The sequence below is a fragment of the Dermacentor andersoni genome, chromosome 6 (genome assembly GCF_023375885.2).
Source record: "Dermacentor andersoni chromosome 6, qqDerAnde1_hic_scaffold, whole genome shotgun sequence".
NCBI classification, from domain to species: domain Eukaryota; kingdom Metazoa; phylum Arthropoda; class Arachnida; order Ixodida; family Ixodidae; genus Dermacentor; species Dermacentor andersoni.
The window spans coordinates 81624138-81651560 of record NC_092819.1 but is presented as its reverse complement, the minus strand read 5'-3'; the positions used below and the strand labels follow the sequence as shown (position 1 = coordinate 81651560).

General features: G+C 46.3%; 1 protein-coding gene across 1 annotated transcript in view; it reads right to left on the bottom strand.

Moving 5' to 3' along the window:
• The window catches only part of CCHa1-R (CCHamide-1 receptor), a 370972-nt gene that overhangs the window by 43183 nt on the left and 300366 nt on the right, over window positions 1-27423 (bottom strand). The window contains exon 2 of the mRNA XM_050171204.3: window positions 16410-16509. The gene's annotated coding sequence lies outside the window, so the exon portion shown is untranslated. The remainder of the gene's footprint in view (window positions 1-16409; window positions 16510-27423) is intronic.

Genomic DNA, 27423 nt, shown 5'->3' with positions numbered 1-27423 from the left:
GCTCTCCCTCACACGCTTTCACTTATACGGAACCTCATGGCGACGGCGACGCCGACGGCAGAAATGCGCCTGGAGTGTACATACAATTGCTTTCGCAATAAGGCAACGTCCCCTGAAGAAGGCAGGCACGTATTTGAGCCCGATTAGTTTTCGCCGCTCCTTGGTCGACCAGGCGTATTGGGCTTGGCGAGTTACAATTGTAACCGTCGCTGTTGTTTTCAAGAGCGACTCTCAGTAGAACTGACATCTTTTGTTGCATCACATTAAAAGTGTCGTTTTCCACTAAAGTTTAACAGCGTGTAATTGTCGTATATGCTTATTCTACTGGAACGTATACTTGCCTCCTGCTAAAAATGAATTATCACCGTGCAAGCAGGGGTATTACGCGCTTCAACTACAGAATGAGCGTCACCAGTAATTTCAATAGGCGTAAATAAGCAGTGCTTACATTTTCATGCAGATTTTAAGTGGTTACTATGTCAAGGTGACCCTCGCATTTAGTATGCATGGTTTACTTTTCTGCCTGATTTGGAGAGGGATACGTTGTATTTCAATGGGTGATATGCATTTAGTAATTCTATGGCTTGCACTTATGCTTCCTCGCAGTTTAAGCTGAGCAGGTGATTGAGCCGCATTAATTGTGATATCTATGCAGTTGCAGTATGAATGCTACACACTCAGAGTAAGTTGTTCGTTTGTCTCTTTAACGCCGATATCTCGTCTGACATATTCGATAAATTTTTAGAGGACCCTGCATAGGAACGACAATCGGCTAAATTGTGATAAAGCCACTCTAAATGACAGCAACGTCCGAAATGTAGGCTTATTTCCTAACGGTTGGCTACACTGATGTTCGAGGCGCGGTTTCATCGCTGACAAACCAAGAGATATGACTTTTGCGAATGCGCTGCCGAGGGTTTGAAGCGGTGGATCCCCGAGGTAATACACAGTGCCGCGCCTAATTTCAAGGCTCCCGCCATGAAACTGCTGTACAATTTAGAACCCAGTCTAGATGGCACAACAATATGACCATTAGTTTTCTGAGGCGTTTCTGCACGAACTATTGGAACCCGTTCACTGTGAAGAAGGCAGCCACTCTGGGTGCCATGCCCTCGCGAGAACGACGTTGGTCTGGCTTGTCTACTTCGTCCTCAGATGAGTGTCTGGGTGATACCAGAAATACTAAGACTAGGAAGGATGTCAGTTCATTGGGAGCCTAGTTATGACGACGGGCACCCGCAATACCAGCCCGGGTATAGTCACCGGCTGTTGGGCGCCGAGATTCGTCTTCTGCTTTGTGATTTCATGTGCCGGCTGAGATGCCGTTGAGATGTTAGCAATATAATAGTCCTTGTTTGCAAGCATTGTGTCTACAGCATATGGCACTTATTTATTAGCATAGGGGACATCAGTCTGGGGGGTACAGGGGAGGACGTCCACATATTGTGGTTGGAACAGCGTCTGTTGAATAGAATGCGCTCCCCACAAGTGCTGTTCAGGGCACTTCTTCGGGGTCCTCTGGGCCGTAGCCTTTCTGTGTTACCTAATGCATTCAGGATACATCTCTGCGGAATGCGAACCATACAAGCCTAGTGGGTTTCTGCATGCAACGCAAAAACATGCTGCACTGGTCCTTCTATCAGGTCCCGTGGCATATATTCCCACCAAAAGAGAGCGAAGTCCACCGGTGACTTCTTCAAACCTTCTTCCTTCTTACCGCTCTTGGATAATGTATCGCGCCTGCGGCGCTTGCGCCGTCGAATTTCTGTCTCTCAGACAGTGACGCCGCACAAGAGGACACGCACGTAAGTATTGTTTCTGGAACTCGGCAGAAGACAGACTTTTCGTTGGTAACTCTGAAGCAGGTCAGTTTCTACTGCGTACACGTGAATCCTACTCTGACGCCGGAGGCTCTGCAGGCGCAAAAAGCATCATCGGTGCTGGGGTCGTGCAAGCGTGGCTGGCATATGTTGGGTTCGAAGTTTTATATACCAACACAACGACGGGATTAAAACATCCGGCTCCATGAATTGCATTGGCTACATCCTTCACAACTTATGTGAGCGATGAGACACACACGGCGTTTGCATGGTGATTCCTCGAAATCTGCAGACACTATGTATGCTTCAGTGGTGCAGGGCCACAGCGGTACAATCGGCTACGGCAGTGCCGACTAAACAGCACGTTCTGATCACGAAATACAGCGTATCCCTACAGTGTTATCGTCAACGGACGTTGCGAGGCAATTTCGACTACGCATTCATCTCATTGCGAGTGAACTGCTTACTTCAGATATACCTAAGAATTACCTTGCTGAACCTCCCTGCCTTTCTTTTTTTTTTTTTTTGCCAATACAGCTGACTTGAGCGGGAGTCGTTGCAGAGCGGGCACCAAAAGATAGTTAATACTTAGCAACAGTCTCTCAAAGTGAAAGCAGTCATATGAAGATAAATAAGAACTTCCAATATCCAAAGCGATCACTATCAACATCAACCATTCAGCCGGCAATCAATGCTTAATCTGTCAATTCTTTCTTTCTCTCTCTCTATCTCTCTCTGTCACACACACACACACACAGAGAGAGAGAAAGGTGCGTTCAATGGGGCCTTAGCATCCTGCCTCATACTCACACAAACCTGCTAGAGCTGTGTTACAATCACTAGCAACAAAAGGACTGTGCGACAACTTTTATTGAGGCACCAACGCTGCTGTGCGCGCACCCATCTTCTGAACACTCTTCCGTCTCCGTCTCTTGACTCCCCTTCCTACCCTCGGCCAGGGCTGCACAGCAAGACGGGCATAACCCGGCTAACCTTCCCGCCCTTCTGTCGCGGTCGAATTTGCCCGTCGAAAACAACACGGCTCCCCACGCTCTGGCTCCCAGCTATCAGAGCTGCTGTACAGAAACATGGTCCATCAGCCCTAACGCCGCGTAGTTCATGCAGCCACTGGACAATGTACTTTCAGCCGCAGCACTGGCGCTCGGAGATACGAAGTGCCCGACGTGGGCGACATCAATGCGCCAAGTAGTGCGCGTCTATCTCGGTGAGAAGGCACGCGCAATTCTGCGAATCTTGCGCGGCTTCTCGAACTTTTGCGCGCAGTTCTCATTCGCCGGAATCGACGCACGGACCGGAAGTCCCGAAATAGTTGCACTGTTTGGTGCGCAAATATTAGAGTCCATCACCTTCACAATGTTTAGACAGGCGAACGAATCGGCCCTAAGCCGTTGTAGTTGGTGCCGCTGACGCGCTCCGCTAATCCACAGAGAAAACGAGAGACGCGTTTCTTTTCACTTTCTGTTCCCTTTTTTTTATCTCGCTTCCCAGGAACGTTCTAGCTGACGTCATTATTTGCTGTAGGCATTTACTCGAGTCCTCTTGCGAAGTTAAGCGTAAACTCTCCCAAACAAACGCCTGCCTGCTGGCGATAGCCTCCATTCCAAAGAAATAAAACTAAAGTTAATGGCTTCTAGACTTAAGCTGCAGGGGAGGAGCATGGCAGAGTATACGAACGTAGCAGGATAGAATATAGGAACACAGAATTATGAGATGATTGGGGTAGCTGAGGCTAGGTTCAACGTTATACGTGGTTCAACGAAGGCTACAACGTTATAGGTGCCTCGATGGCAGTGTTAGAAGCACTTCTACGGAGCAGTACATTCCCACAGCTTGAGCTGCGTAAGCCAGAATTCTTTACAGGTAGGCTTGTTAAGTGTCATACAGCTGCAGGATGGATACTGGCAGTAAGCAGAATGGTCGAAGACGTTGCTGCGACGATTGCCACCCACGCCCTATCGTGGCTATGAATGGACTCAAATACCTCAAATAACCGCCCGACGGCCCCAATGAAAATGTCATAACAAGCTTGATATATTCGCCCCCCCCCCCCCCCGCCCCCCTCGCGAAAAGAAAACTGTACACCACGCATCGGAAATGTCGAAAGCAGTGAGCGGTGTACACTTCGCTTCGTCAAAGCAGCATCGCAAGCTGCTTGTCGGCCAACTCGACAGTGTTCGTGAGTGTGCAACTCGGAACTCTTGTCGAGAACTGCATGTCTCTCTTTCGCAAAACATTGTCGCATGGCCTTTTGTTTGGCAGGTATAGCGAACAATGACGTTCGAGCCTTGCTTTCAAAATGTGCACGCTTTCGTGATAAGAGACGACACCACTCACAAACTTCCCAGTCGCAAATGCAATTCATAAAGCTGTAATCTCAAATGGAGGGGCATTTCGCCCATAATGGCAAGTTCGGACGATTCAGTCACTTAGGCTAGCATGTAACAATATATTTAAAACGACGGCGTATGTTAAGACTAGGATCTCATTTTACCGTTACGAATCGTCGGCTGTATATTGTACTGCAGTCTCGATACAATTGCTGCAAACTTAGTGAAAAAGATGCTCACGCATAGAAATCAGGGAGGTAACAAATTTACGAGAAAAGTATACAAAGGAAGGATATGCACATATGCACTAGATTGTCAGTACATTTAAATTTCGAAATCAGTACATTGTCTATACTCATCATGAGCCTACAAGTAGCGGAAAGCACGGCAGCTAGTTGATCTTACCGAAGAAAATTTGGAGGACCCTTATGCTTCGATTTTAGGACTTGAATGCGATAGCATACAAAGACCCCTGACCGCTTATCATGCTTGCCTGCAACTGCAGCTTATGTGACCGTAATTTTGCCGGGCAACGCTGGCGACGAACGCTATGCGTGACGGCAAGCTTTCTGGTAGAAACACGACCTCTTGCCTGGGTCGATCTCCTGTTATTGTTCCGTACATTTATTATTTTAGCATGAGAAGGGATAACGTAAAAGATATGCGCGGTCGGTGTTTCTTTTTTCCCATTACATTTGTTTTTGCGCTGCTACTCTCAAAATTTGGAGGAATAACATTGTAAGGAATTGAAGAGGTGTGAGCTACTTTGGTGAGAGTGGTTGCGTATAGGTGGGTTAGAATTTGTTTCAAAATTCCCTTTGTCTGAGAGACGTCCGCCGCTGGTCGCCGGACGCCGATGTCGGATTTTCTTTGACACGGGGCCCTTACCGCTATCGCGTTAACACGAGAGCGCTGTTTGCAATAGCTCATCATGAACCATCGAGCTGGACTACACACTACATTTCACACTTACCAGGCAACGCTGTGAATTGCGTAGGTAGCGCGGTCTCAAAAGTATCAATCCGCGCGCTTCGCATTGTGCGTGTGCGTTTTCTTTTTATTCGTGACGCTTTGCACAGAATAACAATTCCGTACATTAAACTACAATTTGTGTACACTAGGTTTGGTCAAAAACACACATTATTTGCCCACTATGGCGCCTTTGATATGCGACGTGTAGACAGTGCGACGTTAAGTATACGTCTTGCTTGCGCGTCCATGAGGTGCGCTGTATGCGCTGCCGGCAGAAACATGTCACTCTGCTCTACTGTGAAAAGTAGGCTGAGATCTGCGACGCTTTCCGCGTGAAAGTTAACCCATGTTTTTCGACATAAAGAAGTATGAGATTTAATATTACATCGAACGAAATGACAGATGCTTACATGATTATTTCATATGCAAGGCACTATCTTTTGAACGCGAATGCAAGCCAGTCTGAAAAGCATCTTTAATTTACGTAGCTTTGCCTGTTATGTATGGCACGGCAAGTTTTCAGGCTTCGGTGATACCTCTCTTCAGTATAGTTAAAGCGTTGCTTTTTAATGTAAGCATTTATGTCACTGTAATTCAGTTTATACCAAGCAACATAGCATGGGGTACCGTTTAGAAGTGTAGTTTAATAATCTCGGTACTGAACCAACTTCAATATAATGAGATATCTTCGTGAAGGATAACTTTCTACCATATGTTGGCTTCAGCAACCCCGCAAAGGAGAAAAAAAAAGGGAAAAGGCAAGAGAGGTCAAACACAGTAAGAAATCCTTTTTGCTATACATAAACGAAAGGACCTAAGCAAGGTGTAAAACCACCAATAAAACACCGTTAACAACTGCGTTCCTACTACCGCTAGGGAGAAGCTCCTAGAGTGGGCGGCGCTTTTATCAGATTGTAACTCCCTCGAAACAAAGCGAAAGAATGGTACGCACCGAAATGCGACGCAAGGCAACGCCGAGAGCACGTCGTAGCAATCACAATCATATAACGCAGGCGCGACTGAATTTACCGCATAAAAACGGATCAGGAAAAGTAATAAAAGACTTTAGTCACGGCTTAGAATCTTGTTTCTACATCGAGCAATGAATTGCGGCAGACTGCTATGGGGAACTTGTCTCCTTGCTCGTGTCCAGGCAACACACTTTCTTTTGTTGGCATCTCACTGCTCTAATTGTCCTACTTCCGCCGTGTTTCTTACCGTGTTCTCCGTACCAATAGAAAATACCTAAATATATCAACAGACGACACCGTCCTCCTCCTGCTTCTACGTTCACAATCAACGCCATTTTCAAAGAATGGGTTTCTGGGAGCGAGAAGAACCTTTGTTTCCTCGTGCTCGTAAGAAACAACAGAGGAACAACACAGGAAGATGGCGCCCAAAATCCAGCTGAGCGGGAACTCAATTACGTTCTTTCAGTCGGTCACTCTCCCCTATCTTGGCCCCACTTCCGTGTGCCCAGCTCCCTTCGAGGGGTTCAATACCTCTCGACATCGCTGGTATGCGGACGCGATGAAGATAAAAACGAGGAACCGAGTGATTCGGAATGCTTAATGAGAACAAAACGTGACGCCGTTCTTCTCCTAACGAAGAAAGACCGAGATGACAGACGAAACCATCTTTCCTGGGCTTCATGTCACCAATGTAGACGACCTGTCTTGCCTAATACCGATTGTTCTGACATCGAATACGCGAGAGACATCGAATGCCTCAGAAGACAGACTTGCGCTTTCCAAGCGCCACTGGGTTCTGTCTGAAAACACAGATGCCCTTAACGCCCCCACGTTTGTCGCCAACGGGCCCTATCGGAAAGGCGTCAATATGCCTGCTCGTATTTTACAGCAACGTCAGCAAAACAAGCTATGACGGTCGATGATGGCGAAGTGAGGGAAAGGATACGAGGAGTTAGAACCAATACGGAGAGACTAACACGCGAACTGACTGAAAGAATGAAGTGTCGAAAGACCCAAGGAAACTTCCAGGGCAGATAAAATCATCGATCTCAGCTACCGCTGTGTTTTCAGGACGAGAAGAATGGCATCTCATACCGCAGCATGAGAAGATCTGCGCTGTCACCGACTATTGGCTGGTTCGATGGCGGTGGCCGAGAAAACAGACGGAACACGTGTAACGAGCATGGTACATTCTTGTGTCCAAGGCGCTTGTGTCACGGATGCTGTGCTCGAAGGTAGCACTCGTGAGGAATTTCATATGTATATGTGCCCAGGAGCACAAAAATCTGGTGACCCATCAAGGAACACTTATTTGGGTACGTAAACTTTATAATCGGTGTCACTTTATTTCACTGCAAAGCTGTTAAGTGGAATTGCACAGCGGTTTCCTTACGACGCTGAAGGCCAGCGTATGGCATCGTGGTCGATATCAAATGTTATAAGTGCAACGCAACATGTGTCGGATCCCCGAATTCGGCACGAAACATACTGATCAATGATGAAAAGAAATTACCTTGTATATATCTCATTTGAATATATGCAAGTACTATGTACACCAAGTTTTTTGTTTAACAAGTAATCTAATTTTTCTTTCTCACGACACCTTTTAGCGGCTCCAAGTTGAAGGTAAGCTAGGAGTTCATGCTACTGTGGTGGCGGAAGCTGACGCCGTGGTTCTGCGACGCCCTCTGCGTGGAAACCATCACTAAAGATTGGTTTATATGACACTAAAACTACGCTCGAACGATCAGGACCGTGATCCAGCAAACAGATCCCTATAACCTGATAACTATTCAACTCCAACATAATTTGCATAGTTCCGCCAATCAATTAGGTTGCCTTATTCACCTGACGTTAGTGAGTTGCGGTTATTATTTTTTTTTAAGAAGAAGCTGTTTTCGCTGTCAAGATCGGACTTTGTGTCAGTGCTGTCAGGGCGAAACCTGTCTGTCAAGGCATATTTTAAGGGTGATCCTGTTATCACTGCTAAGCCAAAGATAACATTTTAGCCTCAAGCAAGTAGCCATTATTTTACAATCTGCCTATCATTTACGTTACAGGAAAGTGATTGAGCTGTGAGCGGAGTAGAGCCGACTCGGCTCTATATTAAAGGAGAAGGGTAAGCACACTGCGTTTTTGCGGGCAGAGCTTGTATTCAGTTGTTAGATCACCAACGACTATAGTAGTTCCGCAATGTATGAGAACTCATTTATGCAGCTTCTCTGAGTCTGGCGTATCAGTTGTAAAACTGGCATACATCTGCGAAGCATTTTTTTTTCATTTTTATTTCAATGTTTGTTTCTGCCGTTTCAAATCCTTCTCCGTCGGTTTAACCACTCAGAGAAAAAGGGCAGGTGGCGCCGTCTCCGGACGCCAACATATCCTCCAATAGAGCCAACAAAGGAAGAAGCACCCGCTGTCACTTGTGACTCACTAATACGAAGTTCCATGGCAGTGCAACCAAAGGCCGACGTCGACGCCCCACAGAATGCCGACCACACGTATCCCGACGTACCGCAACTTCTTCTCATTCATATATCTACACGGAAAGACACCATCGCAATGTCGGACCACTCTCTGCAAATCCACCTTTTCTAAGAATGTTCACGACAAAATATCAAGCTGACGTATTTCCTTATTTGTCATCGACCAGTCAAGCTCAAATCGAAACTTTCGACTTTCATTTGACAGCAATAAGGGAGTGGCTTCGGATGAATCCCTTCGCTTAATTAAGGCGACCGCTAGAACTGCGTCGATTGTGTTCAACACGTCGGAAGACAATGAACATTTTCTGTCGCTGCCTGAAGCGGGACCAACTAAAGTGTTACCAAGCTACAGAACCTCTGGAATGTAACGAATTATTCAAACCATGGGTAGAAACGGCGAACTGTTGTAGGCTTACACTTCAATAAATCAGCAGTGTCGTATGTTAACTGCAAAGTTCAGCGGTAGTATTGCTCTTTTCTCCATATTTTTTTCTTCGTTAGGCCGATACTGAATACAGAGTAGTTCTGCATTCCACTGCTGAGCTCTCGGCGCCATTTCATCCGCTCCGACAGCGTAGTTTCTAGGGGCAGCCTACTTTCTTTTGTTTCTGTTCCGCGTGCGTCGAAATGTGTCTGCACTACTTCGTAAGCGGTATAAATGTTCGCCGCCGAATAGGATGATACGGCCAACAAAGACGCAAACCAACCGGAAATGGAGTTGCCGATCGGAAACGTGAAAATTCTGACTGCCAATAAAAAGTAAAAGGAAAAGTAAAATCCTAATTTGCAACGCTACTTTGTTAATTATCTTCAAAACTATTACCGTGCATGTAATAATCACTGTGGTACCGATATTTAAAGACAAAAATATCAGTGGGTGTCTGCTTACATCGCTTATAGTTGTAGCCGCAGGATGACACAAGTGTAGAGGAAGAGGACCAAAAAGAGCGCCACTTTTACCACAAGCCAGGGAGTGCTATTGCGTACACGGGCAAATTTAGCCATGTCGGTGCTTTAAGCCAAACAAAGAGGCCATAGCAGCCATATATGGAAGCCAATGAGAACTGACAAGGTGGTCAATTCGAGAATATAATGCAACGTGCCTGTGTAATAGGATCCCGGGTGAATTTGGACACATGCAAGTTTGTTCGTCCAAATTTCCATTCTCTTCGTCATGCACTCCGGTGCTGCCACGCCACCGTTAGAGACTGGATTAGCCAGTCAACGTGATGGATGATAACAAAAGGTGAATGGACGATTATATATATCTTTACAAAGCATCGTACGTACGCCGCTCGCAATTACCGTGCCCCCACAGTGGTTCTTAATGCGTCTCTTTCATCTCGCGCCAAGCTAAGCGACGGACAATGCTCTATGCTCTTCTATGCTCTATACACTCTGGTTATGCCGCCTACCCACTCCTCCGCAACGTCCCAAACTTTCAGACGCCCACCTGCTCACGGGCGATTATATATATACATATATATATATATATATTGGGGTTTGCCAATGCACACGGCCCGCGACTCGCTTAGAGTGAACTGGACTATGACTCGGTTACACAAAAGCACGTTCTATTTGCATCGCTACCATTATAAAGACGGTCCACCGTCATACCTGCCACGAAAGCGACTGAAAAGGTCGACGAAAGCTACTCGTTTTCAAAAGCGGTCGGGTGTGCAGACTCTCAAAAGCGCCCTCCCACGTTCCCGAACTTCTGCGCGGGCGGATAGCTGGTTCCGCCGCTTCGCAACATATATATATCATACACTCCGTTAGTACGCAGCGCACTATCTCTCGGTTGCGTGATAACGTCCAACTTCATTTTTGAGGACGGGCCGCACGAGCAGGTATACATAGCTGAGTTTTTTTAATCCCTGACGCACGGTAACTGCATCGCCGGGAGCACGTTTGTGAGTGCAGGTCCGACTAGCTGTTGCGGAGTGCGGTATTTATGGCAGGCTTTCTCATCACGTTGTTGTCGAACGCTTCATGGTGTAGTATTATGCATAGCTATAAATAAGTTGTTTTCTTCTTAACTTCAGCGCACATGTACCGATACAGAGTCAATCCTGCTAAGCAGGAATCCTGATTCTAGTACCTTTTTTCCGAATATCCGTCTCGGAAAATGTGCTAGCAAATTGAATTGATGTTACAGTTACGGCATTTCGAAACTGCTTGACGCACGCCTAGTGGAGTAAAAGTAAAAGACGCGATAATTGAAAACAAGCGACATCACAAATCAAAGAACGTCACTCGCAACTAACTTTATTTGGAAGAAAGGTGCGCTTCGTAAGAAAGGCGCCAGCCTGCGCAAACACATTTGCGCATTGAAAGAAAAAAGTGTATAAGCTTTGAACATCTTTGCATCCTTGCATCCTTGCGCTTACGCACGATTTTCGGTAACTGCTAGCTGGAACATTAACGCATTTCTTAGCACACTCGGATATACAACCTAAGCCAACCTAATGTCACCATTATCGTTGTTGTTGAAGAATGCAAAGCCTGATATCTCGGAAGTGGTGCTACAGTAACGAAACTGTTAAGCAGACATGACTTCGCTAGTCTTCGGCTTCAATTTCGCAATTGCAACATGGGTTTTAGTGTGAATAACTAAAAAAAGTTAGCCTTAAATTTTATAAGCGGGTACAGGGACATTCCAGTTTGTTATTCAGGAAGTTTCCGCCTTTGCCATAAATCCACCTGAAAAGGTGGAACAATTCTGTCATACGGGATTATTGAAAGAATTCTCTTCGGCCTAAAGATTTAACAAAAGATTGTGCAGAAACCACCAGCGATGATTGTCAATGCAAGTAAATAGCCTGTAGCGGCAGCAGCATCGGCATCGCATGAGAGTTACGTAGATTCTCGCGTCTACACGAGGCACGAGCGACTGGCACGCTCCGGCATGGGCTAGCGTTCCGAAAAGGATTAAAAAAGAGAATGCCACGCTAAGAGATCGAGTGTCGGTTTTTTCTCTCCCGCGAGAGCCCGAGACTTTACCGGACTACGTGATCGCCAGTTTGGTGAACCGGAAGTGATACTGCCATATGTTCCGGCGGTAGAGACAACCATAGACCAGACCAACGCTACGAGAGCTCAATGCCAGAACCCTTCCGAGGAACGCGGTGAGCCCTCCTGTTCGGCCATCGCTGTCTGCCCCCCAGAGGACTGGGACCAGAATCCTGCGGCGTGGTTTCTTCAGGCCGATTCACAATTTCAAGTCCCTGGTATCCGCTCTCAAGCCTCAAATTTCATTACGCCGTTGCAGCGCTCTCGCCCGCCGCCATTGAAGTAGTAGCAGATTTGTTGAACTCCCTATTGTCTACCGCCGCCTATGACAATCTCAAGTCAGCCCTGCTACAGTGCACAGCAGCTTCACAGCGTTTCTTCGCCGAATGAGGCAGCTGCTCGGAAACAACGCGAGATCCATCGATGACGCGCTGTTGCGCGAATTGTTTTTGCAACAACTCCCGGCTAACGTGCAGATGGCCCTGGTGACAGCGTCCACTATGGACCCTGCCGGACTTGCCGCTTTGGCCGACAAACTCATGAAAGCAGGCACCCCAACCATCACAGCCACGGCATCGTCTCCAGGAGACAATACAGCCGCTCTGCAAACTTGTCCCCACTCTTTGGCAGCGTAATATACGCTCGACTCTTTGTGTGACCGCCTGGAACACATAATCTCTGGAGCAAAACATCGCCGCACGTCATTTCGTTGCCCACGCAGCCGTAGTTGGCAAATCAAGGCGCACGGGCACCCGCAACGAATCATCAACGACGACATCTGGCATTTGCTACTACCACCGCCGTTTTGGAAACGACACTCGTCACTGTCGGCGTCCCAGCGTTTGGCAGGGAAACAGGTCGGCCTACCGCTAACGGCGACGAGTGGTCCGGCCCAACACACAAGTCGCCTTTTCTACGTGACGGACAGAGTTATGGGACAACGATTCTTAGTCGACACAGGAGCTGACGTCACCATGCTCCCCACCCACCACTCTGACCTAAAAGCGACATCTATGTCGTTTTTCCAAGCCGTTAACAGCACCAGGATTCCAGTTTTCTCGCCACGCTTCGTCATGCTAAGCCTTGGCCTTCGACGAGCGTGCTACTGGATTTTCCTGGTTGCAGACGTCCGTAGTGCAGTCATTGGAGCAGACTTCTTGCACAACTAGGGACCCCTTGTCGACGTCCAGCGTCGCCGTCTCATCGACTCCGTGACCCAGCTTTCCGTTCCCGGCGTCCCATCATCAGGCACATCGCCGATCGCGCCTATTTCTGCCACGTTGGACGAACCTTTCGCCGCGCTCCTACGCGAGTTTCCCACTTTGATGCGCCTGCCGGACTGGACGCAACCGGTGCAACGTGACGTGTGTCATCACATGGTCAACTCCGGCCCACCAGTCTATTTCCGACCCCGGCGTTTGTTCCCGGAGAAACGCAAGATCGCTCGCGGGGAGTTCGAACAAATCCTGCAGTTTGGCATCATCCGCCCTTCCTCCAGTAATTGGACATCACCACTTCACATGGTGCCTAAGAAGACGGGAGACTGGCGCCCATGCGGCGATTACAGGGCACTAAACAACGTTACAGTTCCTGATCGCTACCCTCTACCGAACATTCAGGACCTCACGGTAGCGTTGCACGGTGCGACGATCTTTTCTAAGATCGATCTCGTTGGCGCCTATCATCAACTACCGGTCGCTGAAGAAGAGATTCCCAAGGCCGCCATCGCCACATCCTTCGGTCTTTTTGAATTTCTCCGCGTGCCTTGCGGCTTACAGAACGCGGGCCACTCTTTTCAGCGTTTCATCGATTCCGTCTACCGAGGCTTGCCTTTCGTTTTTGCATACATTGACGACTTTCTCGTCACAAGTTCTTCCGCAGAAGAACATCTTCTCCACTTGCGGTTGTTGTTTTCACGCCTTGTCAGTAAAGGAATTTTTCATCAACGCCGCGAAGAGCGAACTCGATCAACCCGAACTCAATTTCCTCGGTCATATCGTCGACGATAACGGCATTCGACCACTGCCGTTCAAGTTTCGCGTCATCGAAAACCTTCCCCGACGGAACACACTCACCAAGCTTCGCCAATTTCTCGGATTTGTCAATTTCTGCCGCCGATTCATTCGAGATTAACGCTTCTGGAAAGCAATTCCCTTCAAGATAAAGGAATATTCAGCTGGATGAAATACATGTGTTGCAGTGAGGATATTTAAGTAGGTCTTGTTGTTTCATTGCGTAATTTTATATAGAAAAGAACCGTTGACCACCACATCAGCGGCGGCCGCATAGGTGGTCTTACAGATAATTGGCTTACAGAAACGCATAAGTGGCTCACACATATTTTGCACTAAGGTGGCTTACACGTAGGTACGCATGCAGTTGGCTTTACGCATTCGTCGTGTACGTGCTGTCTGCAGTGACGCGAGCGCCTCCCCGAAAGGCCAATGCTATACGTAGAATGGATAGAAGTGGGCTGTTCGTTCTGGCCACCCTAGTCGCACCACCGGCATAGCCCGCTCTCCCGCAGCCGTCACAGGGTTAGAAGGCGGCGGGAAAGAACAAAGCCGTACTCCTCGAGCGCTGCCTGCCACTACGGCCTTGAGGAGCCGCAAAACTCTCGCGCGACAGCACTCACGACTCCAAGTGCCGGCAGTCATGTGAGCTACGAACACGCGCCGCGACTCGATGGCAAGGCAGCATGTGCTCTTTGTACATCGGCACCTTTGTACCGGTGTTAAAATAACCGGGCGCTATTCTGGTTACCCTCCCTGCCTCCTGCTTTTCTCGTTTCTTCCGACCTCCAATCGCGCAAACAGGCGAGTATGATGCAAGGAAAGTCATGTTCGCTTTACAATCATTCACAATTGCATTCCATTCGGACTACTGATACGTCAAATACAGCGAAGCTATATAAGCGACCTCTCACACGCTTCGGAAGAACTACTGGGGTGGTCTGTTTGCTGGATACGTTGCTGCTGCGTCCCCGCACCGCTCCATCCCCATGCCGACCTTCAGCGTGGAGCTGGTGAAACACCGTGTCAAAAAAGGAAATCAGGAGTTACTGGCTGAAAAAAAAGTAAAAGCTAAGTAATAACCACAACCAGCAAATGAGAAAATAAAGAAAGAGACAGACAGACTATTTCATTAGATTATTTGTCCAATAGCTTTGTGTTCTTTATTGCAACCGCTATGAGCGGGTGCATTAAGCGGAGTTGGACATTAACTGCGCAAGTATCTCGCCAGTTTGTGATTGATCCTTACTTTTTATATCCTATTGCTTTCTTCAATTGCTGCTTTCGTTAGCTTGAACACTTAGGTGCACGTCGCATACCAAATGTTTTGTCGCGCCCATCACACTGGACTACAGCGAGCTGACGCTTAGTGCAGGTCACTGTGTGTATGTTTACGTGCGGATGTTCTTGCGCGCTCATTTCTTCATGTCATTCCTTTGTATTCATTATACAATCAAATGTTGGGAGAAAGCTTGCGTTAAAATGCTTCTACTTTCCCAATATCCTCAACTCAATCAATATAAATCCTGCTCCGCCGCCAGGTTGGCAAAGCGGTGGTGTGGGCTTAACACGCATGCGCGTCATAAGTCAGAAACGATGTATGGCAAGAGTTACGACGAAGGAACCGCCGCTCGTAAAATGTTTCGGTCCTAGGTACTCGAACATGCTATCGATACTCTGAGGTCTGGTTTAGACACCGAGTCAGAGCGGGCACTGGGAAACCTTGGCGCTCTGGAGGTAAGGCCGTAATGAGCAGCATCAATTCACGCATAACTTGCATCTATGCACTCCTACGCATAGCGCTCGATCCGTTGGTCCGCAAGGTAAAAGAGACCAGCATCCACAATCAAAATAAAATTTAAATAACGTTCTTACGCTAGAGCTGTGTGAGAACCGATTCTTGCCGATCGTGGTGATTGACATATGATTAGTGAATTCGGCCGGCCAATGACAAAACGCACATACGAAAGAAAACTTTCAAGAATTCGGCACCAGAATCTTGTAGTCTCGTAGACCCTTTTAAAGCGACCACAGTTAACCTAGACCTCCGTTGCCAGCTGTCGGTGCAGCTGAGGACAACGCGGTAGCGACCAAACACTGAAAGCAAGCCTGCGATAATAACATGCTGAGCGTTATCATGCCCCCCCCCCCTCCCCCACTCCTTTTGTTCTTCCCAACAAGTCCCGCAGCTCCCGTGTAAAAGATGGCCTCCTCGTAGACGTCCTGCAAATTTTGTTCCATGGACGCGTCCGTGGCATTTCGCTGTGGCAAGAACTTTCTCATTGATAAATACCGCTGTGAAGAGCAGACAGCGCCGTGACCGTTGGACACAAGCTATGCAGCGATAAACAAGCAACTCGGTACTTCATCGCAGCTGCCGGAAGATACTGCGAAGTGTTCTAACATTTCAAAACATGCAGACAAAAAGTAAACTGAAAGAGTACAAAACCAATATACACAAAACACGTACAGTGAGGCATGCATAAAACATCAATTCTCCTGCGTTCCGCCAGGAATCTAGTAAACAACTCGACACTACACGAAATGGCACGAACACAAACACACACAAAAAATGACGAAGAGAAGTGAGTGTATCTAAGCCCCTGGAGTCAGACACTTCCCGAATACATCAAAGTAGCACGCCGGAAAGTGTGATTTATAATCGTTAGAATCTCAAATTCAAGGCATCATTTTTACTGGTCATGTAATTTCCTGAGCATATACGAATTGGGCGTATAGCAAGCAGAAAGCGTAAGCGGCGAAGTTAACGTTAATAGGCAGCTCTCACCTGAAAGGGTGATGGAGGTGAGCGTTGATCATGAAGACGAGGTGGATGCAAAGTTGGCGCGTAGGTATTTAGCCTCTCGTTACAGCGGGCACCAGGATTCCTGCGTAGCAAAGAAGAATAGGAAGGTTGCGAGAAGAGACTGGCACACGAATGTTCGGTTTGCCGCCGTGCAGTTTCATTCGAGCAGAATGAACTTTCTTCCTACTTCCTGCCTTCCCTCCCTCTTTCTCCATTGGAGTGCACCAGACCGGATTTCGCGTTCTCGTTAACCCTCCTGTCTTTAATCTTTATTTCGTCTCTGTCTTCACGCAGAAGACTACATATATAATCTGATAAACAGATTGCGTTCCTCATCCCTTGAGCACGAAATGATAAATTTTTAGTTCATTGTTATCACGTTCACGTTAAATATAACAAATGATCCTTCTCGGTGAAACGAACTAAACTGTCAAAGGGTGAGGAGAGCTTCAAGTGATGGCCTGACCTAAACAGAGGTGTTCCATCATAGAAACCTCTCTGCACAATAAAAAGGTTTCGGAACTATACAGCGCAGGCGCTGTTTATGTGGTTGGAGGATATGAAACAGAATAATGAAAGGCACTTAGTCCGAATGATATGCTTGTGCGAACATTTGTCTGCGATGACAACGGTGGGATCGAATGTTGTAAGAACAGGACGGCATGACGTGAAACGATGTGACTAGCCTGTTTCATTGGGCGGAAGCAAGGGAAAAGTTCGCAAGGCGTGGGAATTTACTGGCACATGTAAACTTCAAGGATTTATAAGCTGAGTTAGCGTCACCACAGGAAAGGGGGAAGTGGGGCGGTTGCGAATGTCATGAAGCGTGAAAAGTTGAGCTGCGCACTTTCAACTTACAAATAACTGAATACGTGAGTTATTTATAATTCACTTGTTTGATAATATTAAAATTGTTGGCATTAGGGATATAGTAAGTAGAATTTTCGCTGTTGCTGGAATTGTTTCTTCGCCACGTAGTGAAAAAAAAAAAAACACTACGAGTACAACTTCGTCACAGCGTGTGGTTCCAACGCAGTATCGCGTATTATGTATATACAGAACGTGCGCACAGAGCCCAGCACTACGCCATCATTTTTCCTGCATGTTACTGGTGTAAGATGTCTGATATTTCGCGATGCAGATGTGTTGCAATAGAAGCTAGCCACTTCTGGATCGAGATACCATCGCGAGTGCCTCCTCCACTAGTTAACGTTAACGCAGCACCTCGCGCATTTGTTGACTTCAGTTATGAAGTGGAAGGAGCTTTTTCTACAAAGCAAGATGCGCATTTTTTACTTATTTTACGTCGCAGCAATTGTGTTCAACTTTGAGCTGGCAATTTCTGACGAGTGGCCCGGTGGTCGACCCGACCCATTCGACGAAGAGAACCGTAGCGCACAATCGCTCTATTCTGTTTGTTGTCGAAAAAATACACACAATAAGTGTGATGTGTTGCGACCGATACACTGTTTTAGACGGCCGCTACTGATATACAAATTTTTGGAGTGCGAGTGGCAGGCCAAACGGGGAACACTCTCTGCGCTACTTGAATTCTTGCACACTGGCGTTTCTCTTCTGAGGAGAAAGGTTGATCCTAAAATGTGACAAGTACCCGAAATTATTTAGAACTACTTCACGAGGACAATGCTAAAAATTACAGTAACAATGTCGATTGTCGAAAAAAAGAAAGGCAACAATGATTTTATCAAGATTAAATGCCAATAAAGGAGAGGGTGACAGTATGACTAATGACCGTTACTCTATCTCACCTAAGCAATCAGCGCAAAGCAAGGCAGGCATAAACAAGCACACAAGATGGAATAATAGATTTAAATGGAAATACACATCGGAACGCGCTAACGCATAGAAATAAAGCTAGCATATTTTACGTCACAACACACAATTTGCGTAGCAAGCATTTTTCGTTTCTGAATAAACCTTCATATGATAGACAGCACTGGTTCCGTGTTATTCATAGTCATATTCGTCCATTTGCGCGCTTATAAGAATGAATGCATATACCTTGCCCGCTTGACCATACTTTCATGAAACGGCGTGTGGAGGAGAGAGCAGTAGTGATGCAAAGGTATCGATAGTACTATTGATACTATCAAAAGTTGGGTCATTATCAAACTATCATTAATACAAAAGCTATCGGCAGTACCATCGACAGAGCACTACTGATATCGATAGTCCTCTCAGCGCACCATCGACAGCGCAAAATCAATAATTAACAGTCACCCAACGTACCACATGTAAACACTGCAACATAAGCTTGGTGACGTTTCCCTGTTCCCACTTACCTAAACTGAGTGTTATTGATGGTAAATTATCGCAGCATTTCCGGTAATATCATTGGCAACAAATTGCGAACCATTAAAAGTACTATCGATTTACTACTATCGACAGTTTCATAGCGATAGATTGTCATAATATCAATAGTGCTACCGATAGTAATACTATCGATAGTAAGTTTACCGATAGTTTTGCATAACTATAAAAGGGAGAAAAAATAAACATAGAGGTTCTTAGGGTCGTTGCTTGGACGAATTAGTGTATCCTCATCTTCTAGGCACAGCGGACACAGGCACGAGTTACCCCCCCCCCCCCCCCCCCAAGAAAAAAACACGAATTGCACACACACACGGCATTCACTTACAACGAAAAGTTTTATTAACACTACAGGTGATATGTAAGTGCCTGTGCAGTTATATCTATACAGGAAGACGAAAACAAAAGGAAGAGCACAAACGATTGTGTTGCTTCTTTTATATCTATTCTTCATGCTTGTTGAATGCAATTGCAATGTGTTGGCAGGTCTTAGTAATCTTCACTACTATTTAGACCAGTTTTTTTTTTACAATTAATAGTAGCTGCATCCGAAATTCTTGAAAGAATTGCCGAGGGAAATCGGTGTCGAGTGACTAACTACAATTCGTGAAGATGGGATTTCATGTATAATAATGCTGGACGACTGCAGGACGAAGGCCTCTCCGAGCTATCTCCAAATATCCCTGTCTTGCGCCAGCTGATTCAATATTCCCTCTGCAAACTTTCTCATTTGATCACATTACCTAATTCTGTCCGTCCTCCACTGCGCTTCCCTTCCCGTATTTATTAAGGGTCCTCATAACTGGACGTAACCGAGAACAAGTTCAGCATTCCTCTCACTTGCAATACGATCCGGAATCACGAAATTTCATCACGCCTTCCTGAATCCATTGGGACGGTTTCGCTCCGTTAACGCATGAATTTCCCCAGCCCTTTTGCCCACTGCGCATCATCGCACGCAGCACAACGAAAAAGCAAAAGAGTGGCAAAGGATATCTCGAGCGATGACCCTGTGATAGCCCCTTCACGGGCTTGTCAGAAAAGGCTTCGTTACACCTTGCCTCGCGACAGGACTTCAAGGCAAGGAATTAGTGCACTGATGAAAAGGCGTTGGAACTTCTCAAATCTTCCTAAAGTGGAATGCAGCTTTGCGAAAAACCTGCCCAGTGGGCAGAAATTGGTCGCTACCTGGCCCGCCGAATTTCTCGATAAGCCCAGGCTCCAGAATTTAATTGAACTGTCTTAAGGGCTCTGCGAAGCGAACACCACTGCAGAGCGTAGACCAGTCACGAATTGAGCGGTTGCGGCAATAACGCGAATTGCACGGGAGATAGCAGGTTATGGCAATCAGAGAGTTTGTTTCATACGCTCCGCTATGGCGGCGCAGACACTACGGCGACGTTAGAAAACAAGCCGGCCACGCCAGCCGCGTGGTCACTGGCAACGACCAGTGTTAAAATTCCGGCTTCTTGTGTGGGGTGCGTGTGTGATCGCTGTTGCGTGCGCCCTGCCAGCCTTTATTATTTTTTTCTTTTCCATTCTTCTCAGCTTGCACAAAGTGGGGGCAAGTTCTAGTTTTGTTGCCTCTGCTGTGATGCGGGTACACGTTTGATGCGCTAATCTTCAGCCTAGTATAACCCAAATTAGAATATTTGCAGGAATAAGACGAAGTCTTGCTATCAGCCAATCTAACTCAGATTAGGAAATTGGCAGATGTAAGATAGAGTCGTCCTATCACCTAATTTAAGTCAGAGTATGTTATTTGCAGGTATAAGGTAGAATCGTCTCCCAAAATAATGTGGTGATTAGAAATTGTTGGCATAGAGGCCGGCATAAACAATATAGAGTGCTGAAGGTGACGACGATCATGATTATTATTATGATTACTATTGTTGTTGTTGTTGTTGTTCTTGTTGTTGTTGTAGGCTTGAAAATTGCGCTTGTTGCTACATTTGGAAGCCTATTTGGAGGAGCGCTAAACGACGGGACAAAGAAAGGCAACACGTTAAGGAGCGTATGCACTGAAAATTCAGCATAGACACTTAAGTCTGCTTACGTGTGGGAACGCGAAAGCATTATAGTCCCCTTAGTGAAATGCTTTGGATTGGGAGGCAGCGTGCGCTCATGTTATACACACATGACGTGGCGCCACCTACTCCCCATTCGCTGCGTCTACACGCGCTCAATGACGCACGCCCTACGTCACACCTTTAGTCAACCAGTCGGCTGCGGCGTGACGTGTGTACAATGACGCACGCACTATAGGGACACCTTTAGTCAGGCAGAACCATGAAGCTGCCATGGCGGCGGGGAAGCGGGCTCGTCTCGCACCTAGGAGACGCGGGTTCATTTGCCACCCAGACCGAAACGCACCAAATTTTCTTTTCGAAGCTAATAATTTGCATTGTTTACATTACCTTCCCTGAAAAAAATTGACGTCAATCATAGCATTTTCGACGTGTTTTTACTCTGTGGGCTGTCGGCCATTTTTGTGCCATCACACGGTCACGTCGCCGACGACGCCGGATTTTCGCGTAATTGGCCGTATAATGTTTTCGCACAAAAGGCAACGCGCAAATAGTTGAAATCCACTCACTGCGACGCCAGATGACCAATGCCTCGAATAGCTCGAGCACACAGCCCCGTCGCTCGATCAGACGATCAAATTGTTCGGATAATTGAGCGCTTTGTAGATTCAATTTAGTTCTGGCGCACATACGCAAGAGGGTCCCTCCTATCTGCCACGTACGCTTCTACTATTTCGCGCGTTCTTTGGTCTCTGTATCAGGATTAGGCACTTATCAAATGCCGGCGTATGGCTGCGTGATGCTGCATGAATGGCTAAGTATCTGTCAAGTCCTGTGTCTAGAGAATCGGCATACTCTCGGAGGCCTTGATGAGGCGCTGTCCCGTAGTTCCTATGTGCTTTCGGCCGCGAATGACAGCACGTGGACGTGGGAGAGAGAAAGATAACATTATCTGCCTCATCAGATAGTTATCCGACGTCTATGTTATCTATCGTCGAAATCAGAAGCCCTTGGGAGAATCACTGTGCTTTTTGCTTGGTACTGTGAACGTCTATTACGTTCACGAAGCGCTTGGCGGAGCAGTGCAACATCTCTGCTCGGCATATTTTACATGCTTTCATGTCGTAACTTTGGAGGATTTGCGTCACACAAGTGCGCCCGAATGGGAACCGCCGTTCCTGGGCACCACGAAGAAATTCTCGCCGCCTTGCGCCTACTGGTGTGCTCCGTATCCTACTACACACGCCGTTTTGCTGAGCTACCATTGCTCCATAGGAACTGGACTCCACCCTGGCTTAGCACCGATCTCCCGCGACAGCTCTCTGTCCGGCACCTATAGGGCGAGAATTCTTGCTTATTCATTTATTTATTTGCTAAGAAATATGGCAAGTTCGCGCAATAAAATGGCAATCTATCCAAAACATTTGCTTTAAAAGGCAACGAAAAGAACAAAATTGCCGCTGACCTCATCTGAAGAGGTAAGTCGACGTTAGTGCGATTCGCGTTGAAGCAGTATAGCGACACGCCGTATTGCAAAAGCCGAAACTCGCCATGGATGATGCGTATATGCAGCCGGGTTCCTCTCTCACGCTTCTCACTGGACACTCTGCGTAATCTAGCGGCGCGGCCACGAAGTTTGCGTAGGGTGCATGTGGGACTATAAATTCGGACAAGGTTGTCTACACATGCGTGTGACGTGAGTTTGATTCCTCACAGCAGTAAATAATTTTGAAGGAATCTCTTTTTGCCATTGAAGGGTGGCAAATACACAGTAGCACGTACCCAGCGACGCAGGTTGGCGTTAAAGAGCTTTATTGAAGAACAGCGCAGACTGAGTGGCACGTACATAACAAGGACCCAAGTTGGGGTGAAAGAGGTTCATTGAAACGTTTACATGCCCACTGCCACATACACAGGGACCCAATACTATCCGACGATTGCTTTCAAACGCGTTTCCGTCAGCACAGCAGCACGATATGCTCCCCTTAGACCACCGAATACTCAGTGACCGGAGACAGAGAGAGAAAAGGAAGGCAGGGATGTGAAATAGTCAAGAGTCCGCTTGGCTACCTTGCGCTGGGGGAAGGGAGAAAGGGAATAGAAAGAAGGAAGACCAAGAGAGACACTGGGGGTAGAGAGACGTGCACGAAGACCACTACAGAGTCAAAGGCACTCGCACAAGCCAGACGTTCTCAGAAAGCACAAAGTGCTTCAGTGCCTTCTGAGCCGATGATCGCTGGAGACAGGGTTCCAGTATCGTTTGTTCACACAGAAGACGATCATCTAGTTTCCTGGATGCGCTGGTCATAGCTTGTCGCTGTGCTTGACAGTGACAGGAAAATGGTTAAAGACACTGATAGCTAGACAGATAGATAGCCCGCGAAAAGTGTGTGAAGTATCGACAGAATGCTAGTTGCATTAAATATAAACGTAATAAAATAACACTGCACTGTCAGAACCAGACTAGAACGAAATAACAAAGCACTATCGGAAGCCGGTCCATGTATGACAGAAAAAGGGGAAAAGGAAATAAATTCAACCATATAGTCGGCGCGGCTATACAACATCGCTCGGAAAAACGTAGAAGTTGTTTGAGATCATTTTACCTAATCACGCCCATCGACGTAATGCGTATTCCGATGCCTTGCATACACGGCAAGTATAAATGGCCTTCGCGTTTCTTGTTATTATTAGTACCGCGACATTTCCTGCAGTTTGAGTAAACTCCAACGATCACTAACGCCGGCCGCCCTCATCTATTTATTAACCAATCAAGGAACGTTTCAACAAGGCTTCAACCTGAAACGCACCATATTCAATTTGCTTTCGTTGAGAAAGGTCCTGCAACGCTGGCGCGTGTCCAAAAACAATTTCTATAAGGTTCATGAGTCATAGCGCAGCGGCGCTACCGAGAGCAGATGTGAAAGAAGTGGTGTGCAGCAATATTATTGGCTAAAAGCTCGATCCAGCAGGACTAGTCGACTGACACATGCGCTAAGTCCCCCAACAATGCGCCGTGATCATTAGTTCTTGCTCGCGAGCAGCTGAAAAGGTCAAAGGGTAGAGGCGGGCCCTCCCGATGGCTAATTGCACTTTATACGTCGCAGATTCGTACGGCCTTTGAAAAGCCAAGTGTAGCGGAAAGCAATGTTGTTGCGAAGCACCTTATCAAACTTCAAAAATGAGCGCTGACACACTGACAGCTTTCTATGGCAACGAAGAGAAAGTTGGGATATTGAAGCGTATTCGCGTGACAGCGCCCCTAAAAATAGTCCTTAAGTCTCGTTCGCATTTGTTTGAGCTCGGGAACACGAAACATAAAGATACGTTGTTTACTTGCGACCCCGTATACGTAACACCCCATTGCTCCAACTGTTTTGGAAGAATGCCAACATCATAATAATTGATAATAAGTGAGACGATAAAAAAGGGAAGGCTAATTAGCTTGCTTTCGTTCGTGTACAAAATACTGACCAAGGTAATTTAAAATAGACTCAGGGCAACACTTTAGTCAACCCAGAGAACATGCAGGCTGACTTCAGGAAAGGGTATCCAATACCAGGCACTGCAATTCATGTCACCAATCAGGTAATTCAGAAATCTGCAGACTACAATCAACCTCTCTTCAGAACAGACAGTCTTGGAATGCCGACAAGAAGTGTCGTCGCGCCGAAAGTCGGTCAAGGCTTTGTTGACCTTTTTACGTGGCAGTGGCCTATTAGGAAGACTATAATGATCCCGTCCTTCTCTTTTCTTTCCTTTTTTTTCACGCCTTTCTTTCTGTCCCCATTCTTCTTTCTGTCTTCACTTCCCCTTTCCCTTCCCCTAGTGGAGGGTAGCAAACCAGGGGTTTTAACTGTCGTTAACCTTCCTTCCTTTGTCACATTTGCATCTCTCTCTCTGTCTATATATATATACATATATATATATATACATATATATATATATATATATATATATATATATATATATATATATATATATATATATATATATCTTGCTGTCATACATTACGAAAAAGCATTCAGTTTATTACTCGTACCAGCAGTCATGGGCGAAAATCGAATGCTGCGCAGCTACCTTATTTCTCCACAACAAAAATAGAAAAATGCTGATCGGGAAAGGTATCAGGAATGGATGCACAATCTTTCCAATGGTCTTCACTGCATGCTTGGAAGAAGTATTAAACTGTTGACTGGGAAGGATTAGGAGTGAGGATCAACGGAGAACCACTAAGCAACTTGCGCTTCACAGGAGATATTTTCCCCTTCTGTAACGCTAAAAAGGACTTACAACAAATCATAGAGGTCCATAGCCAACCAAGTGGAAAAGTAGGTTTGAAGATTAGTAGGCAGAAGAAAAATGTAATGTTTACTAGCCTGGCAAAAGGACGAGAATTCATGACTGGCAGTAAGCCTATACAATCTACACAGGAAGCTGTGCAAGTGCACGTCTATCTCGACCAATTGTACAACAGAGACACTCATTATATGAATTCTATTATTGGAAAAAAAATTGGTTCGAGCGCATATGGCAGGCATTATGAAGTCACGACCGTTAGCTTACCGCTACCCTTGAATAGGAAAGTGTGCAATGATTGCAGTCGACTGGTACAAACTTACGCGGCAGGATCTTGGAGCGTAACAAAGAAGCCTGAGGAAAACCTAAGGACGGTGACGCTGCGAGGAATGCTGGAACAAAAAAAAATTGACTCTCCACCCCGACTCTGCGAAAGTGGATGTCTAGCGAAGCTGTTTAAAACCACCACTACAACTGCTGAGGGGAGTATGCAACACTTTATTGCTTTAGAGTAATTGTAGTAATGGTAATTTAGAAGAATGGCAGTAATGGAAGTAAGGGTAATTTTGACAGAACACCGCCGCTGGTCGTACTGTCATTTTTTTACGTGCAAGTTCATTATTTTGCTTCACATAATCATGGTTATACAGATATCTGGACCGATAGCCAGGGAGGGCTCGTTTGCAGTCCAATGACAAATTACAAAAGACAGGTCAGGCGCAGATTTTAATAGCACAGTATTCCAGAACGCGTCATGAGTTATACAGACAAGAAACGTTCTGAAAATACTCGTACATAATGAATTCAAGTAAGATAGAGATTCTGGTTATCAAGAAAAAAGAATTTCCTACACTCCTTGAAATTACGTGCGGTTTTACATTCTAGGGGCAAAATATTCCAGATTATGGTGCACTGAATTCAATTAACCTTTCGCCGTATACATTGTAACACTTCTTAATCTCATCCGCCCACCTAACTTTCTGCCGCCCCCTGCTACGCTTCCCTTCCCTTGGAATGAAAGGAAGGGAAGCGAATGAATCCAGACCATAACCTTTAATGACCATCGGTTATCTTCCCTCCTCATTACATGTCCTGCCCATGCCCATTTCTTTTTCTTGATTTCAACTAAGATGTCATTACCTCGCGTTTGTTCCCTCACCCAATTTGCTCTGTTCTTATCCCTTAACGTTACAGCCATCATTCTTCTTTCCATAGCTCGTTGCGTCGTCCTCAATTTAAGTAGAACCCTTTTCGTAAGCCTCCAGGTTTCCGCCCGTAGGTGAGTACTGGTAAGACACAGCTATTATACACTTTTCTCTTGAGGGATAATGGCAACCTGCTGTTCATGATCTGAGAATGCCTGCCAAATGCACCCCAGCCCATTCTTATTCTTCTGATTATTTCCGTCTCATCATCCGGATCCGCCGTCACTACCTGTCCTAAGTAGATGTATTCCCTTACCACTTCCAGTGCCTCGCTACCTATTGTAAATTGCTGTTCTCTTCCGAGCCTGTTAAACATTACTTTTGGTTTCTGCAGATTAATTTTTAGACCCACTCTTCTGCTTTGCCTCTCCAGGTCAGTGAGCATGCATTGCAATTGGTGCCCTGAGTTACTAAGCAAGGCAATATCATCAGCGAATCGCAAGTTACTAAGGTATTCTCCATTAACATTTATCCCCAATTCTTCGCAATCCAGGTCTCTGAATACCTCCTGTAAACACGCTGTGAATAGCTTTGGAGAGATCGTATCTCACTGCCTGACGCTTCTTTTTGTTGGGATTTTGTTGCTTTCTTTATGGAGGACTACGGTGGCTGTGGAGCCGCTATAAATATCTTCCAGTATTTTTACATACGGCTCGTCTACACTCTGATTACGTAATGCCTCCATGACTGCTGATGTTCCGACAGAATCAAGCGCTTTCTCTTAATCAATGAAAGCTATATATAAGGGTTGGTTATATTCCGCACATTTCTCTGTCACCTGATTGATAGTGTGAATATGGTCTATTGTTGAGTAGCCTTTAAAGAATCCTGCCTGGTCCTTTGCTTGACAGAAGTCTAAGGTGTTCCTGATTCTATTTGCGATTACCTTAGTAAATACTTTGTAGGCAACTGACAGTAAGCTGATCGGTCTATAATTTTTCAAGTCTCTGGCGTCCCCTTTCTTATGGATTAGGATTATATTAGCGTTCTTCCAAGATTCCGGTACTCTCATGGTCATGAGGCATCGCGTATACAGGGTGGCCAGTTCCTCTAGAACAATCTGCCCACCATCCTTCAACAAATCTGCTGTTACTTGGTCCTCCCCAGCTGCCTTCCCCATTTGCATAGCTCCCA